This window comes from Cyprinus carpio, unplaced genomic scaffold (genome assembly GCF_018340385.1).
Source record: "Cyprinus carpio isolate SPL01 unplaced genomic scaffold, ASM1834038v1 S000006767, whole genome shotgun sequence".
NCBI classification, from domain to species: Eukaryota; Metazoa; Chordata; class Actinopteri; order Cypriniformes; family Cyprinidae; genus Cyprinus; species Cyprinus carpio.
This window is the reverse complement of record NW_024879361.1, coordinates 62,130-79,122: the sequence shown is the minus strand read 5'-3', so window position 1 is coordinate 79,122 and position 16,993 is coordinate 62,130. Positions and strand designations below refer to the sequence as shown.

The 16,993-nt window shown below is 39.4% G+C and overlaps 1 pseudogene; it reads left to right on the top strand.

The window, feature by feature from the left end:
* The first annotated feature begins 1,281 nt into the window (after positions 1-1,281).
* On the top strand, positions 1,282-9,121 carry LOC122144822 (annotated as a pseudogene).
* Positions 9,122-16,993: the final 7,872 nt, after the last annotated feature.

The following is a 16,993-nucleotide window of genomic DNA, read 5'->3' as shown; positions in this document are numbered from 1 at the left end:
AGACCAGGGGATATGATTGGATGAACATTTTATGGTCCTACGTCTTCCACAAACCTAATATACCTGTAAACACATAAATACATTTAGACCGCTTTAATTTAGTGATTGCTATCGGGATGTGAAGAGACTTTCAACCAGCATAACAAAAAAAATGTTTTTGAACCAAATCACCTACCTTGCCTTTAATCAAGTGTGTGCTAACTTTTGCAACCCTACAGTTAAATACATTTTTAAACAAAATGTATACATTTATTCATTTTGCAAAAATATTTATGACATATATTTCTCTGTTTAGTAAATTTAATTTTGCCATCTATTCCATCTTTCAATGATATATATATATATATATTATATATATATATATATATATATATAATATATATATTTCCTGTATTTGCTCAGATTGGGTGCGCTTATTTATTATTATTTATTCATTTCATAAGTAATTTTATTTGCATGTAGTTGTGGTTTGTGCACCTGCTCACAAACATTTCACAGATTAATAATAAAGAGAAAGACAGATTTATACACTCTATCAAGTGATTTTTGCTCTGTTTTGTTTGAAAGGCGTGTATTTGTGGTTATTTATTTAAAAATAAATGTCACATGGTTTGGTTTGATTTTTTTTTTTTTTAATCTAATTCTATTCGAAGTGCATAATACACATTTTACGTGTGTATTATATTTCTGGCCTGTAAACTGACAACAGATGGGTAATCCCTATGACTGCAACGAGGGCTTTTATTTTTGGCAGATGAGCAGATCTGTCTGTCTGGGTTTCACCCATCACATCTTCATCACATTCGGACATATCTCACCACTGTTTTTCCCATCTCTCCTGCCACTTGTCATCGCCTGTTTTTCGATACAGGATAACTATCTGCCTTTTTAACCGTCGCGTGGGTCCCCTATCTGGTTTCAGCTGCAGGTAAGCGTGAATAAAACACTATAGACACTAACATCAGTCATAACAATGTTAGCGTGACGGCTAGCCAATTAGCAAGTTCCTACAGGGGAGGAAAAAAGTGGATAAAGTTTTGTTTAAATACATTACAGTTCGATCTACTTGAGGATTTAGTTGTGTAGTCGCGATATTGATCATAATTGATGCGTTATGAATTGTATAGTGTTATTATAAACATAATAGATCAGGTCTGTAGTTGCTAGCAGGCTAACAGAGCTCGAGGACTGCCTATCAAAAAGATTAAAAACCATAGTTTTCTTTAATAAAATGATCCGGAAACATAATAAATAATCAAATGAAGATGAAGTAGATGGATATATAAAGTAGTCAGAAGAGTTATATGTATTTTTGCAGTTTGTTTAGCTGTGGAGATACGTGACGTGATTCTGTGCATTAATCATAAATCCCTTTTTAAAACTTTAATTTGTCTGACAAGGTTATTCTATGTAATGATTGACTGAACTGAGCAGCTGCTCTAATGTTTTTGAATAATTGTGATCTTGAGCTAAAACAGATTTTTCTTTTCGTTATAGAAATGGACAACAGCTCGACGACTTGTCCGTTTGACACACAGGTAAGAAGATTTTGATTTTGTACCCAGTTATAACAGTTTTTATTTTGTTCATTTTTAGATGTCGTTGTGTATTGTATTTGTACAGTGTTTTCTGCCTGAATTTGTTTTCTGATTAATTCTCAATGCACTTAACGTTACAGCTCAAAATAGGCTTTCCTTGTTGAACACTGTACGCAACGTGTGATCATCAAATCGAAAATGTAAAAAAAAAAAATACATATCTTATTTCAGTGATTTTACTTAGTTATTTACTAGTTTGATCTCTTAAAATAAGTAGATTCATCAGAGGAAGTGATAATGTCATTGGTTTTAGGCGATCCCATTAGCAATGTTGGCTAACTCATTTACTCATTAGATGCGGTTTAGCTTGATTGAATTAAAGAAGATCGGAGTCTTTTTTCTGCTTTTTCTTCATAGTTTTCACAATTTTCATAAGCGCTTTATATTGTTAAGCTCTTTTTCGTTCTCTTCTGGACTGTTAGTGTTGAGTCAATGTGCATCGAGTCGCTAAAACAAGCCCTTTTACAATCGGTCACGTTATTTAAAACGTGTTTACATCAAACATGTAGTTTTGTCGAAGTAAATGGCGTTTCTGTAGTATGTCAGGCGTGAGGTTTTACATTGGTGTCGATCGTGTAAGTGTCTGACGGTGATGTGTCTTTTGCTCGCTGGTGTTAAATATTGTCGAATGTTTGCACAGTTGACAGAGCCAGTGCGCGACTGCGCATGCGCGGACTCTGCTTTACTCCTCCACTCTCCGGTTTGCAAAGTAAAGCAGAGGCTAGAGATTTATATGTGCATATATATATATATATATATATATATATATATATATATATATATATATATATATATATATATATATATATATATATATATAATATATATATTATATATATAATTATTATTTCTTAGTATTATTATTATAGTATATTATTTTATTTGGCACATTTTTTTTTTTGTTTCAAAAATGGAAATACATCTCGACCAATCGAATGGAAACCCTATGGAGAAATATAAACCTGTTTGATTTAAAGAAGACTTTTGAATATAGAATATAATTCTTTCGGCATTATTTTGTTTTTTTTTCAATTCTGTGATTGGTGTTTTTTTTTTTTTTTTTTTTTTGTAGAATCATGGTAATATAGTTTTTGCACCTGGTTTTCCGCTATTAAACATCTTTAACAATTAAGTTGAGATTAATGCCGCCTGAATGGTTTTCAGTATAAACACATACTGTTGATTAACCAGTCTAGTACACGTATGTTGGCTGTCTTTTAAGGTTTTATAAGTTATTGTTGAAAATCCAGTTCCCCTATGGAGCAAATTAAATGGGATTTTAACTTCTTTAACCAACCTGTAACAATCTGTATGCAGAGGACAATAGTGTTGATTCTCCTATAAAAACTTAAAAGCTCGTAATGCTCTCAAACCATTACCTGGTTTTGTTTGAGCATTGTGACCAACCCAGAACAACAACAGTGACTCAAACCAATGGCATGTGCTAGGGGTGGGACCGACTACCTGTTTGAAAGCAGGTCACTTGTTGTTTGTTGGTTTGTTTTTAAATCCATTTGGTGACGTAAGTGGTGCAGAATGTAATGTTATCCTGATGATTAATTTTAATTCCATGGTTTACACGTTCATACTTTACCCTGATTTAAAATGAGATGAAGTTCATAATAATTTAATGAGGCACACATTTGCTTCATTGCTGATTCGGCTTAAACAAGTTTGGTCATAATCAAATGTTAAATGTGGCTTTAATCATTTTCATCAAGAATGACAATGCTGATTTTAACCTTTTAAACTCATTGACACTAATAGATACAATAGTCACTTTTAAAAGATTTATGTCATTTATTGACGCTGTTTTTAATTGCAGGGCTACAGTTCAACATTTAAGCGGAACGGACAGTGGAAGATTTCAACAATTTCGGCACTTTTTGTGCTCTGCTCGCATATGCCGGCCTCTATATTCCTTAATCCACAGGATTTGGTGAGTATGATCTGGTCTTTGTTATGTAACTGAGAGGTGAGTGTGGTAAAAATGCTACTCACTGTGCTGGTACTTTGATAGAAAGTGCTGTCCCGAGTTGCAGGGGAAGTGTGGCCTTGCTTTCCTCAAGATCGCTATCGTCAACGATCTGACACTAAGTTCGACCTCCAGAGGTTCCTATCCTTGGGCAGTGGTGGTATCACTGGGTTGTTCCATGGGATTTTTTTTTTTTTTCTTTTTTGGTGGCACCACCTCTTATGAGCTGCTTTGCTGCCTGATGCTCTTGTTTTGATTCAACAGAAATGGTGGGGGCTTCTTATGTCATGGCCGCTGAGAGACAGCCCCCCCTCCAACAAAAAAAACCTCAGCCCTCCCTCCCAGGGTAAGAGGGCCCACTCCAGTCCTCCTCCATTCTCATCCCAGACCTTGTCTCTAAGTGCCATTCTTCACAACAGCAGTGTGTGTGCATCCACAAACACTTCAGTTTCAGGTCTTTTCTTTAATGGATCCTTCAAAGGGATGGAGGTTTACTCGAGGAAACCTAATGCATGAAGGGTCCGATAATATCCTCAAATGTTCCAAAACCCAGTGTGCTGTCTACATAGGGCACTGCCTTTGGAAGGAAACAGCTTATCTGCTAACATACAGTGCATGGGGACACTCAAGTCTCAAATGACATTGGCAATGATGGTTAGATAATAACAATATATATATAAATAAATAGTAAGTTTTGGGGTAACCAAATAGTAAGTGCAGATGAAATGATGATATACTAAGATGGTTGCACCCAAGTAAATGTAAACCGTTAAAGGATAATAAAAGCATTTCATTCAGGTTATCAATAATGGAATAAAACCCACTATTCTTTTATTTATTTTTTGGTGCATTTGTGGATTTGGTTTCCATATCATCATCTGAGCATTGGACGTCCAGAAACTTTATGCTTGGAAGTAGGCAATATTTAATAGAAAATATCCCACTGTAGGCTTTTAGTCTGCCATTTTCATTGATTTTCTTTGAGCTTGTTGCAGTGCATTCTGGGAGTGCCTTCTTTGTAAAAAACTACATCTTGTTCTCAGAACATCCCTTCACATTAACAGAAAGCCCCTGTTCTCTAAAATGATGTCTATGTAGGCAGCTCAACTATGTTTTGTAACAGCTAGTGATTTCATAATATTTGCTTTTGCCGTCCTTTCAGCTTTATATTGAGTCTGTTTTCAGAAAGATCATTATGTAGTTCCTCTCTATTCAGTCTTGCATTATTATTTATTTGCTTACGACTTGCTTTCGTTTCCACAGAGTACTCAGCACAGAGGAGACATAGCCCCCTTCATAGTGCACAAATAAATGATGGCCTTTTAATAGCAAGGAAACAAACAGTAAATGAGGGTATAAACAAAAGTAAGGGTAGCAGAGAGATGAACACATAAGCACCAAAATAATCCACCATTGATGTGGATCCATGCTTTCTGAGTTCATTATTCGTGACCAAGAAATCTGATTATGACCTGACAGCAAAATGAGGGGGAGGTTTAAAATAATTCTGAACATACAGTGGAAGTTCATAAACCTGACATTTGTGTACCTTATTTTTACAGAGAGCGGTTTCATTGTGCCAGACGCTTGCATTTCCAGGACAGTCTTTGTTTCTCTTAGGTGGTAGCTTTTTAATTTTAGGAGTGACTCTACAAGAGCTTTGCTTGACACTTTTGCTTCTCTTACCCTGGTTTGTGATAGTCACTGTTTTTACTTGGTGATTCAGTTAAACTGTTTGTGTGTTTAGTGCTTCCTGGTCACTGAACTGGTCATTGATCTAATAAACGATTGCTGGGAATTTTCATTATTACATGTTTTACATTTTAGCCTTTATCAGACTCCAAAAATGTCTGTAAACTACTGAACTCGTTTGTCATTATGAAATTTAAATTAGCAAATTCCTGACTGAAATATTTATATTAAAATTTCATAATGATGCAAGTTTGAGTCGTATGTGGGATTTAGACATTTTTTAATTTAATACTGGACTTTTGTTCAACGCACCTATTAATGATTCAGGGTTGCAGGCACTGTTATTTTCTATTTAGCCTTTATCATACTGCAAAATGTGAAATGTTCCATCATAGAGATCTTTAGTTATTGTAAGTAGGCATTTTTTCATCTTGCACTGGTGTGGTCTGCCTTTTCTTATCATTATAAATATTGCAACTTGATCAGCAGGGTTCGTGGGTGTGGGTATGATTTGTGTTTATTAATTTTTCACCATAAGTCTTCTGAACCATGCAGTGAAGTTATTCGGTCACTGTTTTGTTCCATCTTCAGACTTCAGACCGTTGCCTTAATTCAAGAAACATTCAGTGAAACTAGTGGTTAAATTAGTGTTTTCATATTGCATGTCCACAGGAGGGGCACATGAGGAACAGCTCTAGTCCTCCCAACAGCACCGGTGAGCACTGCAGACAGCGACGACCATGGGAGAACCAGAGGCTGGGCTGCGGCCTCTCGTCTCCGGATGAGCCCCCCCCAAAAACCGCAAATGAGCTTTGCTGGATTCAAGAGACCCGTGAGCGAGGATTCCAAGCCTCAGAAGCGTCCGAGAATCCAGACCGGTCTTCTTCTGGAGGGTCGAACAAAGGGACGATAATAGTGAAAAAGGAAAAAGAAGAAGCTGAGGACAAGCAAGGATGAGGTAATTTGAGGACTTTCGCCCATTTTTCTCCTCCCTGTGCTGAAGGTGAGATTTCTATATATGATTTACTATCAACAGAGAGAACCGGATAGATTACCTCAGCAATCCCTGTACCCACTGACGGCATGGGTTAGCAAACAACCTATGAGCACTGGCACCAAGTTCAAAACCTGCCTTGAGTTCACCGGGTCCTGCAATGTGCAAAAGAGGAGTCGGATGTTGGCCGTCCTTGCTGGAACGGTTCTAAAAGTTCAAGACCAAAGTCAGAGGATGCCGAGAGGAAACCTTAAAACTGAAGAAAGGCCAGAGAGTTCTTGAAGGGTGGAAGGTTTTTCTGGTGGTAAAGGACTGTGGTCCGTCAGGGGAGGGAAAAACCAGGTGGTGTTTAGAGATGAGGATGGATCGGGGGGGGCTGGAGTGTGGGCGGGTGTTGGCATATGATGGATGGCGGGATGATTGCGAGGACCCATCCTGGTAGGATTCAGGTAAGCTAGGGACGTTTCAGGCCCAATATATTGACAGAGAAGCGTAGTTGGAGGACAAGTAGTGGGAGAGACAGAAGTCGGTTTTTTTTTTGCACCCCTCTGCGAGTGGTAAGTGTATGTAAAGATGAATTTGTTTTTCTGCAACTGAAATTTAAATATAATTAAAAGGTTAAATTCGTGGACCAATTTTCTTATCTCAGGGGACAAGTCTGGACTTTTTTGGCACAAAATTGCAAGTTTACATCTTGCCATTTTTTACTCAGACAGAATGCGGAGATTATAAAGTAGTTGCAATCGCGTCTATTATAAAGTCAAAGTCGAGGAGTCATCTCATCTGCAAAAGAGGTCACTCGCAATTTTGAGGAATAATAAAAAAAGAAAAAAAAGTCAGAGTTGTGAGATAATTGTGTGATCTCACATTTATTAAAATTTTCCTCGCGTGTTTGCGAGTTTATCATCTCAAGTTTGTCCATTTCTCAACTTTTTTAAATCAGAATTACGAGTTTTGGTGTTGGGTTAAACGCAAAAAAATGAAAAAGAAAGGTGAGACATTAAGCAGCAGTTCTGTTTTCTTCAGAAAATTGTTATATAAAGCTAAATGTGGACTCTAATTGTGATCTCAAAATTCTGACTTTTGTTTTACGCCAACTTGCAAGTTTACATCTAGAAATTTTTCTCAGAATTGTGAGATATAGGCCTTATCGCTAATGTCTCTTAAGCAAAATTGTTGCATTACAGTCAGAATTGCGAGATATAATACTTGCAAACTTATAGGAAATACTCACAGGAGTAAGTCAGTCATCTGCAAACAGTCTGGCATTGCAAGATAAAGTCAGAATTGTGAGGGGGGCAAAACACGTTGCAATTACACCTTTTTTTTTTTTTTTTTTTTTTTCTAATCATTGGGACAAACAGACACCCATATCAGTGTAGTAAGGTTTTTGAAGGTGTTCTTTACTCAGCTGAGAGCCAAACTTTTCTGGAAAGTTGTTGAAAGTTTGTCCGATGAAATAAAATAAATATATTATATATATATACTATATATAATATATATATATATCTATATATATATCTATATCATATTATATAATATATATAGATAGATATATTATATATAGATTGATAATTGTTTTTTTTTCTTTGCTTCAGAAAGAATTGATGAGTATAAATGTTATTGAGAGTTAGAAATCTCGCAGTTGGTTTTACCTGTTTTCTTCAGAAATTGAAATTATATATAAAAAATGGTAATGGCAGGTTCTGACGTTTTTTTCATTGAACCCGTAAGATACAAACTTGCAGGAAACAACCCAAGTAAGAATTTTAGATGAAATCCGTAAGGTAGATTTTTTTTTTTTCTTCGTAAGTCTTTTATATCCTTTGGAGGAAACAAACTTCCATCGTTTTCAAACTCCAAATACCATTTTGTGCCAGATTTTGTTTTTTGAAATGACGTCACCTCAGTTTGTTCTTCTCTTTGAAGTATATCGGCTGGCCTTTTGATTTTTTGGAGTATTGCCCATTTTGTCGCAGTCAAAAGTAGATTGCAGTTGTATATATATAGTTGAACCATTACCGTCTTTTTCTTTGCAGATGATTGAACTCCTGGGACCTAGATGACATGTTTCTGCATGAAGCCTTCGAAGGGCAGGCCCCCTCCCCCCAGTGGACGATACGATCGAATGCAACCAGTGCAAACACATGGATCCATCTCTTCATGTGCCAAAATCCGCAAAGTCCAACGTCCCCGAGACGTACATCTGCCAGAGGGTGCAAAAGACTCAAAGGTTTGACATTCGCCGCCTCCACTTCGCTCACCGCACGACGCCCGACGCTCTCGAAAACACCTCTCGACTGATGCCGCTTCTTCTCGTTCTTTCTCTTGGCCCATCACCACATGTCAAGACAACTTCTGGTTGGAGGTATAGTTATGTTCGCGCTCCTTGTGTCTTGATAGGGACAAGGATCAGCTACATTGGAGTTCAGAGGAAGGGCTAAGTTGACCTGCTTGCATCACCCATTTTTGTTCGTTGTTTTTAATATTTCTCACTTTCCTAAATGTTTTGCGTCAGGCACAATCAATACTAGGCCATGATGCATTAACTGGACGCGATTTCTGCGGGACAGACGGACGACGTTTTGGAGTCGCTGATGGCACCACAGCATCAAAACCGCGTTATAACCGCAATCAGAGTATGTCGTAGAAAAAAGGGACTGGGGTGGTCGGGATTGCACTTTTTTAAGAACAAAAGGGGTAGCAGAGACTCCCTTTTGTACACAAAAAGTATGCCTATTTGTCAAAAGTACCTGTATTATTATGTGAAATAATCCATAATCGATATTAGTGTTACAAGGTGTTTAGACTCATCATTTGGTGTGGATCTTTTCAGAGGATTCGCCCCAAAATGCTGTATGAGAGAAAAGAGTTCTGATTGTTGGATAATGTTGAACAAAGTTTTAATCAGCAATCACTGATGATGTTCGAAGTGGAAATATCAGAAATGGTTCTTTGCTACATGTGTGGATATTTCTTTTTTTTTTAGCTAACAAATGGTGATAACTAGACGCACTATAACGTGTCATTTCCTTTTTGTCTTGATTTAGGGAGTTCTGATAACTTTCACTGCATTTTCTGTTGTTCATTGAAGCAAGAAACTTTTTGTGTTGCTATTGTTGATAATGTTTTAATGATATTTTGTCATTGCTATCCCCAAGAGTAGATAGATGTTACTATTTTAATTATGAAGAACTATGTGATAGTTGTTTACAGGTTAGGGACCCCACGGGCCGTTCCTATGGACACCATTATACTGGGTGAAATCTCAGAATTTCACAAAAAACACCCCCCCCCCCCTTATCCAGGGTCAAATTTTCACACCAAAAATTCATAACCATTAGGTAGTTAATATAGTCTAATTAAATATATATATATACAACAAAAACTAGCTCGCTACTCCCATTGCTCAGGTGGTGGTTATATTTAGACTTGTCATTAATGTAAGAACAAATTAGCATTTTTTGTTTTGTCATGAAACCAATAGTAACAATGCAATTTTTGTGGTAAAAATATTTCGTGGGCCATTGTTCTTGTCAGGTTTTTTGAGATTCACTGACGTGCCAAAGGGGGATTTTTGTTTTTTTTTTATGCATTATGCTGAAACTGCCTATGGCTTACTTACGTTGTAGTCATATTTGCTATTTCAAAACACTGTACTAGTATTATTTGGTTCTTCAAAACTTGTGAGGCGGAGCTCTGTATGTCGGAGGAGTCATTCATAAGGGTGTAGTTCTTGTTAACCCCTGTGACCAGTTTAACATTGTTAAATAAGTCGATGAATCTGGTTGTTCATGTTCATAGGCATGGTAGCCAGATAAAAATGTGTTGATTGGGTCCGATCGAGCTGGTCCATTTTCAATCACAAAAAGCATTTTAGTTTGTGTCTTGGTGAACATTTTGTAAACTATTTTTTTTATGTGAGGTTTGTTTCCATCTTCCGAATGTACTGATTCTGATAGATGAGATAAACCACTGAAGGGATGATAAATAATTTGGAAACTTAACATCGGACGATTCAGTATCCCTTGTAGCTATTAATTGTCTGCATTGGCTCAACCTACCATAAAACTCCTTAACATTTTTAGCGTAAAGCCCATAAAAAATTTGGTCCACTATATACAAAAGGATTCCCTTTAGCACTTTGATGGTGCTTACCTTTCTTTCCATATAACAAATACAGACCCGTATGTTGATAGGTTCATGAAAAATATCTACTGAGAATTCTAAAATTATCCTAGTCTTATCGTGCTGATGAGTCAATGGACAGTTCCCCCAGTTTGTGCACATAAAAACCTGGATATTATCCTTACAAACCTTACTTTGAAAACTTTTGTCTTCCTCCCACGGACACTTCGGGAAGCTGCCCTTTGTCGGCCTCCTTTAGTGAGCACGGCTAGTCGTTTCATGTTTTGTGGACACCAAAAAGTGGCCCTTTGTAACGTTTGCATTGTTCTGTTGATGCTTCTTTTTTAACACCCATTTATCAAGGGTCATGGAGGGTGGATTTGTTACCTTATTTGTTACGCTGAGTCCAATGAACACGAACGATTGATGTTTCTGTGAAACCTTATGGTAAACGTTGTTCAACCAGAGCTGCTTTTCTATGGAAAGTCCCGGGCGTTTGTATGCAACATACTGTGTGTGACGTGTACCAGGTTACGGGGTCCTCTACATTGCCGTGCTTGTTTCCACACACAGTCCGTGTTATTAATTGTTTCTTTGCTATGTCCTGGTATGTTGCTGTGTTCCCATCATTCAGAATCGCTGAGACTGTAGGTGTCTCACTTTTCTTTCCCTTCTATCAGTGTTGACTACTCATTCATTACACATTTGTCCGGGTTTGCATCGATAGGTTAATTGTTATATACACCAGTTTCTTCGCTATGAGTTGCAGAATGTGGGCTTGCCGAAAGCCATTTCCCTGCAATATAACCGGTACTCCACCGTGCAGGGTAAACCGCCAATGATTCCCCCTCAGCCGATGACCAGCAATGGTCCAATGGCCTGTCCGCAGTCATGTATTAACATGTGTGTGTGTACAAAGATTCTGGTGCGATTCAGACTTGTTATTTTTTTGCCGGTTTCTAAATGCGTCACACCACATTAATTTGTGGTTGAAATGTCGTTTTCTCCCGTTCCGGCCGCCTGATGCCCGTTCCCCCGGACGGCAGTTAGACCCGCCCCCTACCGCCGGCCTCGCTCCAATTGCCCCCCCCCACCCGCCCCCTGAATCACACATGCCCCCTTGCGGCCATTCCCGGGCGGCCCCTTTACATCCCCCCCCCACCGCCGTCCGTGGGTGACTTTCAGCGATCTCTCGACCTACCCCCACGCCTCTTGAACACTCCTGCCCCCTCTTTCCTCGCTCCCCCCCTTGCTTCCCGCTCTCCTTCACTCCCCCCCCGGCTTCTTGTCGTGTTCCCTCGTCCATTGAGCGTTGCTGGGCCCCTTTCCCCTCCGTGTGCCCACCCTCGCCGCCCCCTCCCGCGGCCGTTGCAAGCCACCCCTCCACACCGCTCCCCCCCCTGCCGGTCTAAACCCCGCCGCCACAACGTACCAACGACACCCCCACAAGCCCTGCGGCCCTTTCCCGCTTCAATGGCCCCTTGACTATCTCATGCCGCTGACCTTTCCGTACTCCCAGATCTCCTTTGGCACCGACCTTTCGCCCCGCGCAACCCGATTTGACCATGCGCGATGCATCCCTGCATGCCGGCTCGACCAGACAGCGCTCTCCACACCACGACGCGCGACTGACTCCGCGTTGCCTCTTTTAGATTTGTTGGTCCGACCAACTTCCCCCCCCCTTTCCACACCCTTGTACCACCACCCCCGACTCCCCACCATCTTTTTCCCGCGGCCCCAACATTCGACCCCCAACTCTTGCACCTATCCTGGGGCCGCGAAGACCCACGCGTAACATGCTGGTTCGCGGCGGTTTGTCTGCCCGCCCCCCGACCCACCACATGCTCCCCAGGGCACCTGCCGCATGACTGGTGCCCGTTGGTCATGTAAAGCATCACAGTAGTCTCACGGCTGGGGGCGACGAGTTTATGCTGTGGGGTTGTGGAGGGGGTAATGAGAGCATGATTTGAGTAGGGGAAGACTTGGTTAGGTCACATCATTTTTTATGTCTTCACTTTTGATGTAAGGGATGGAGGGAAACAGAAAACACAAAGGTGTTGAACGGGTGAATACGTGAAATGAAGATCACTTGATGTGCTGTCCCTTTTGTCCCTCTGATGGCAAGGGAATTTTTTCAGCCAAGTGGTTGGTTTGAATGCTTATGTCTCTGAAATGGAGAGCGGGGAGGAGAGGGGAAAAGAGCGACAATCTTCTTACCTGCGTTGATGTTTGATCTGGGCCAAATATTTCTCCCTTGTTTGAGGCGTTGCCCCTCTTATGTCGTGCGCATGCCTTCTTTTGGTTTTTTTTTCCACCTGGGCGTTGTGTTTTGTTGTTTTTTTGTGTGTGCGCTGTTCGGGTTGTTTCTGTTTTTCTGCTTGGTGGTTTTTTGTCTTTGTGTTTTTATTGTTTTTTTTATTGTTACCATCCATTCATTTTTCTTTACCTTCCCAGCGACAACATATCTCCATTAACCCCCATTCTACAGATTAAACACTGTCATCTACCCCTAACAGTCACTGTTGTCTAACAGCCATTACGCATCCACACGCAGTCTCTGCACTCTGACCTCCCGCCCCTGGTCTATCATAGCTCCAATCCCGGTCTATGGTGAATCCGCGTAAGCTCATCCAAAGAACCAACAGAGGACTACATTGGTAGAATTCTATCTTGATCTTATCTTAACGTGCCCCTACGATGAAATTTATAGACTACCTCGCCCCCCATTTTAGAAACCCCCTCATATATACTTTAGCGAACTATCCTAGTGAAGTTTTAGTTTTACGTCCTTGCTCTACCGCACCACCTACACACGCCCTTTCAAACCCACGAACAATAAAGAACAACCCAACCCTGAACGCCACACCCCAAAACGAAGGCTCTGTTTACGAGATGCCCCCAGCAACACAGACAATCATAATCCCATAGATGGTGGTAACAAACCATAAGCGAACACAATCTAAACAAGACACGCACTGCGCACTGTAGTGACACCCATCACCAAGTGAACCACAACAAGCCAGGCCTGATGAACATCAGACAGGAATTTTAATGCTAAAGCCACTTGGCATGAGTTGAAAGCAAACAGCCGTCACTGATGTAAAGCACACAGGTTGCTGTTTTACATGTCTAACCTTTGATGCTGTCGGGAAGAGTGAGTTTAGAGTCTGTTCAACGCAACACACTGAAGCGGGACGGTCACGTCAACTGACCTTGCTCTCTCAGGGTTTTGACCATTCTGAATCTGTGCTGACAACAAACATTTGCCATACCAAGCATTTAGAATGATGAGACCCTCGAATAAAAAAATATGAATTGTAAATCACATAAATCCCCCCCAAATCCCCCTACACAGAAAACCCCACACATTGCCAATTGTAAAACGAATGCTTAATTTTTAAGCCAGTCCCAGGACAAAAAACAAACACGGATGTAAATATGCAACCACAACCATTGACATGCAAATTTTGGCATGCCCCTTGCACCCCATATGGCAAACATGTTAATCATTTAACAACAAATAGAGAGGGATCTCATGAAGATGGCATGTTATTGTTAGCATCGTCCATTTAATACTGTCCCATGAATAAGCTATTTCACACTAACAGATGTTATACCCTATTCTCCACACCGACAAAACAATAACCTGAATTTATAAAAAATGACCCCATTCAAAAGTTTCTACCCCGTGATGGTTATACTATGTGTGGTTTCGGGATGATCAACGACTGTCTTCTGTTTTGTGATAGTGGTTCATGAGGTCCCTTGTGGTCCTAAGCAGTTCAACTGCCTCACACAATGCATTAAGAGCTGGGGGGTGTAAACTTCTTGAATTGGATGATCAGGTAAATTGTACTTATTTTGTCTTCTGGGAAACAAAGTATTTATGTAGCTTCTTAAGTCCAGTACCAAATGAAAAAATATGATCTTTAAAAACAAATTAAGAAAAATTCACCCATCTCATACGGTTTCAAAAGTTTACACCCTCTGCTCTTAATGCAATGTGTTTGTCCCCTTCTGAGCATCAAGAAGATGTTTTTAATCTTATATAATAGTTATGTATGATTCCCTCAATTTTTCCTCCATGTTAAAAGATGGATCTCAAGACAGCAAACAGTCACTGTTGGAAAGGGTTCAAAAAGGCAGAAATTGTTGGAAAACCAAAAAATGTGCAGGAGCTGGAGGATTTTTCAGGAACTGCTCAGGACCAACAAGGGACTCATGAACAACCTTCACAAAAAAGAAAGTCGTGGATCATTCAGGAAACGGCACACTGTAAGGCCGCCTTACAGTGTGCCGTTTCCTGGATGATAAGGGGTCATATGATGTTGCTAAAAAGAACATTATTTTGTGTATTTAGTGTAATGAAATTACACACATGTTTTCCACATACAGTACATTATTGTTTCTCCTCTAGCCGCCTTCTCTGAAATGCGTGCGTAAAATTTTTACACAGCTCATCATTCTGAAAAGCAAGGTGTATGCTGAATGGCCTGATATCCAGTGTGGTTGTGATTGGCCGAATACCTCAAGTGTGTGAAGGGAAATGTTCACCCCTTACCAAACTGTGATGCCACTGTGATGCCGTGTCCCGGCACGACGCGACTAAACCAATAAAACTCATTACAAACGAGCCATTTTTAGCATCCAGTGGGGACATAATTACTGATTATAATGACTTACACTGTCTTTTCATGTGTTGCATTGCCTATCGCCTGCGCACGTAAACATAAAAATCATGTCTGCATTTGTTATCGGAGAAAGAAGACAAGACAAACAAAGAACACTCTACACTGCTCAAAACAAATCGCGCGTTTGGAATCATCATTGGCGAATTTCTTTAAATATGTAAACGTACTTAAACTCTTTTTCTTTGCTGTGAAGCGCCAGACTGTCCATGCCAAAGTTGGGAATTGCCCCACTTTATAGAAAACAGCCTTTGTGCACAGAAGCATTGTAGGACTACTGGTTCAGGAAACAGTCCTCATCCTCCACAAAAAATGCACTGCACACATATGAATATTTGGTTTGAACTGTTCTGGAACAGTGTTGTAAAATATAATCTTAACCACTGATTTCTAGTGAGAGAACGCCCAATGAAAGCACATTCACTCTCTGACAGCAGATGGCGCTAAACTGCAGAAAATGCAGACGATCCTGGAACCCCATAAATAAAGCAGCTGCGCTAACTTTCTAAATGTATTTAAATAGCCATTCGATTTGTGGATTTTTTTTTTTTTTTTTGCTGTGGTGTGCATCACAGTGCCAAATACTGTTTACAGTGCTATTTATTGTCAAACTTTTTTACATTTTAATCTGGACTACAATGGGGGGGAAGTCGTGGCCTAGTGGTTTAGGAGTTTGACTCCTAACCCTAAGGTTGTGGGTTCAGAGTCTCAGGCTGGCAATACCAGACTGAGGTGACCTTGAGCAAGGCACCGAACCCCAACTGCTCCCCGGGCGCCGCAGTATAAATGGCTGCCCACTGCTCTGGGTGTGTGGGGTCACAGTGTGTGTCACACTGTGTGTGTGTGCACTTTGGATGGGTTAAATGCAGATCACGAATTCTGAGTATGGGTCACCATACTTGGCCTGTATGTCACGTCACTTTCACTTTCAACAGTGCCCTAGATATTGTTTGAAAGTGTTTTGCTTCTTTATTGTTTATTCACACTTTACATTAGGGCTTCATTAGTTTTAACATTAGTTAATTCATTAGTTAACATTCAAACTGCTAATGAAAAATTGCTTCTGAACTTACATTAATTCTAAGGTATTCCAATATTTAATAACACAGTGTTAAAATCGAAAGTTGCCACTGTGTTATTTAATGAGCTAACATGAACTAAGACTTGTATTTTTTAACAAAGATTAATAACTTCTGTAACAAATGTAGCTATTGCTCATTGTGAATATTAATGCATTAACTAAGGTTAACTAATAGATCTTCTTGTAAAGTGATAACATTGTTCTTTATAGTTCTTTTGCACTTTAATCTGTGTAAAACTTTGAACTTTATATATTTTTTTTCTGTATTGCTTGATTGTATAGTTTTTTTGTTTATAAGAAAAAAAGTTATTAAACCTGTTATACTGTATTATGACCATTTTTTTTTAAATAAATTACCGTGATAAAAGCATTAGCAATTAATCGCAACATGAAAATTTGATACCGGCATATCCCTAGTACGGATATACTGGCTATTTTTATATTCTTAAAAATATTTTCTTATATACACACTTGCATTAAGGCCTGTTCACTCCAAGGACGATAACTATAAAGATAATGATAAAGATGCTAGTTCTAAAAAATCATTCTCAATATTAAAGAATAGAAAAGTCCACACCCAACAACTATAAACGATAAAGACAAAGAGACACGATATCGTTGGAATCACTTTCAAATGATTTTTTCTCCAGCTGATGAACGATACAAAAATGACAGCCAATCAGAATCCATCCTGCTGTAAAGTGCTCGAGAATTTAAAGCAGCAGATGAGCGTGCACCTTTGTTTTTAAAATGATTTGTGGTAATCCAGTATATCACCCAGATGCTGTCCGTAGAGCTTAAGTTGTATCTTGAAATTGTTAAAAAAACAAACATAAC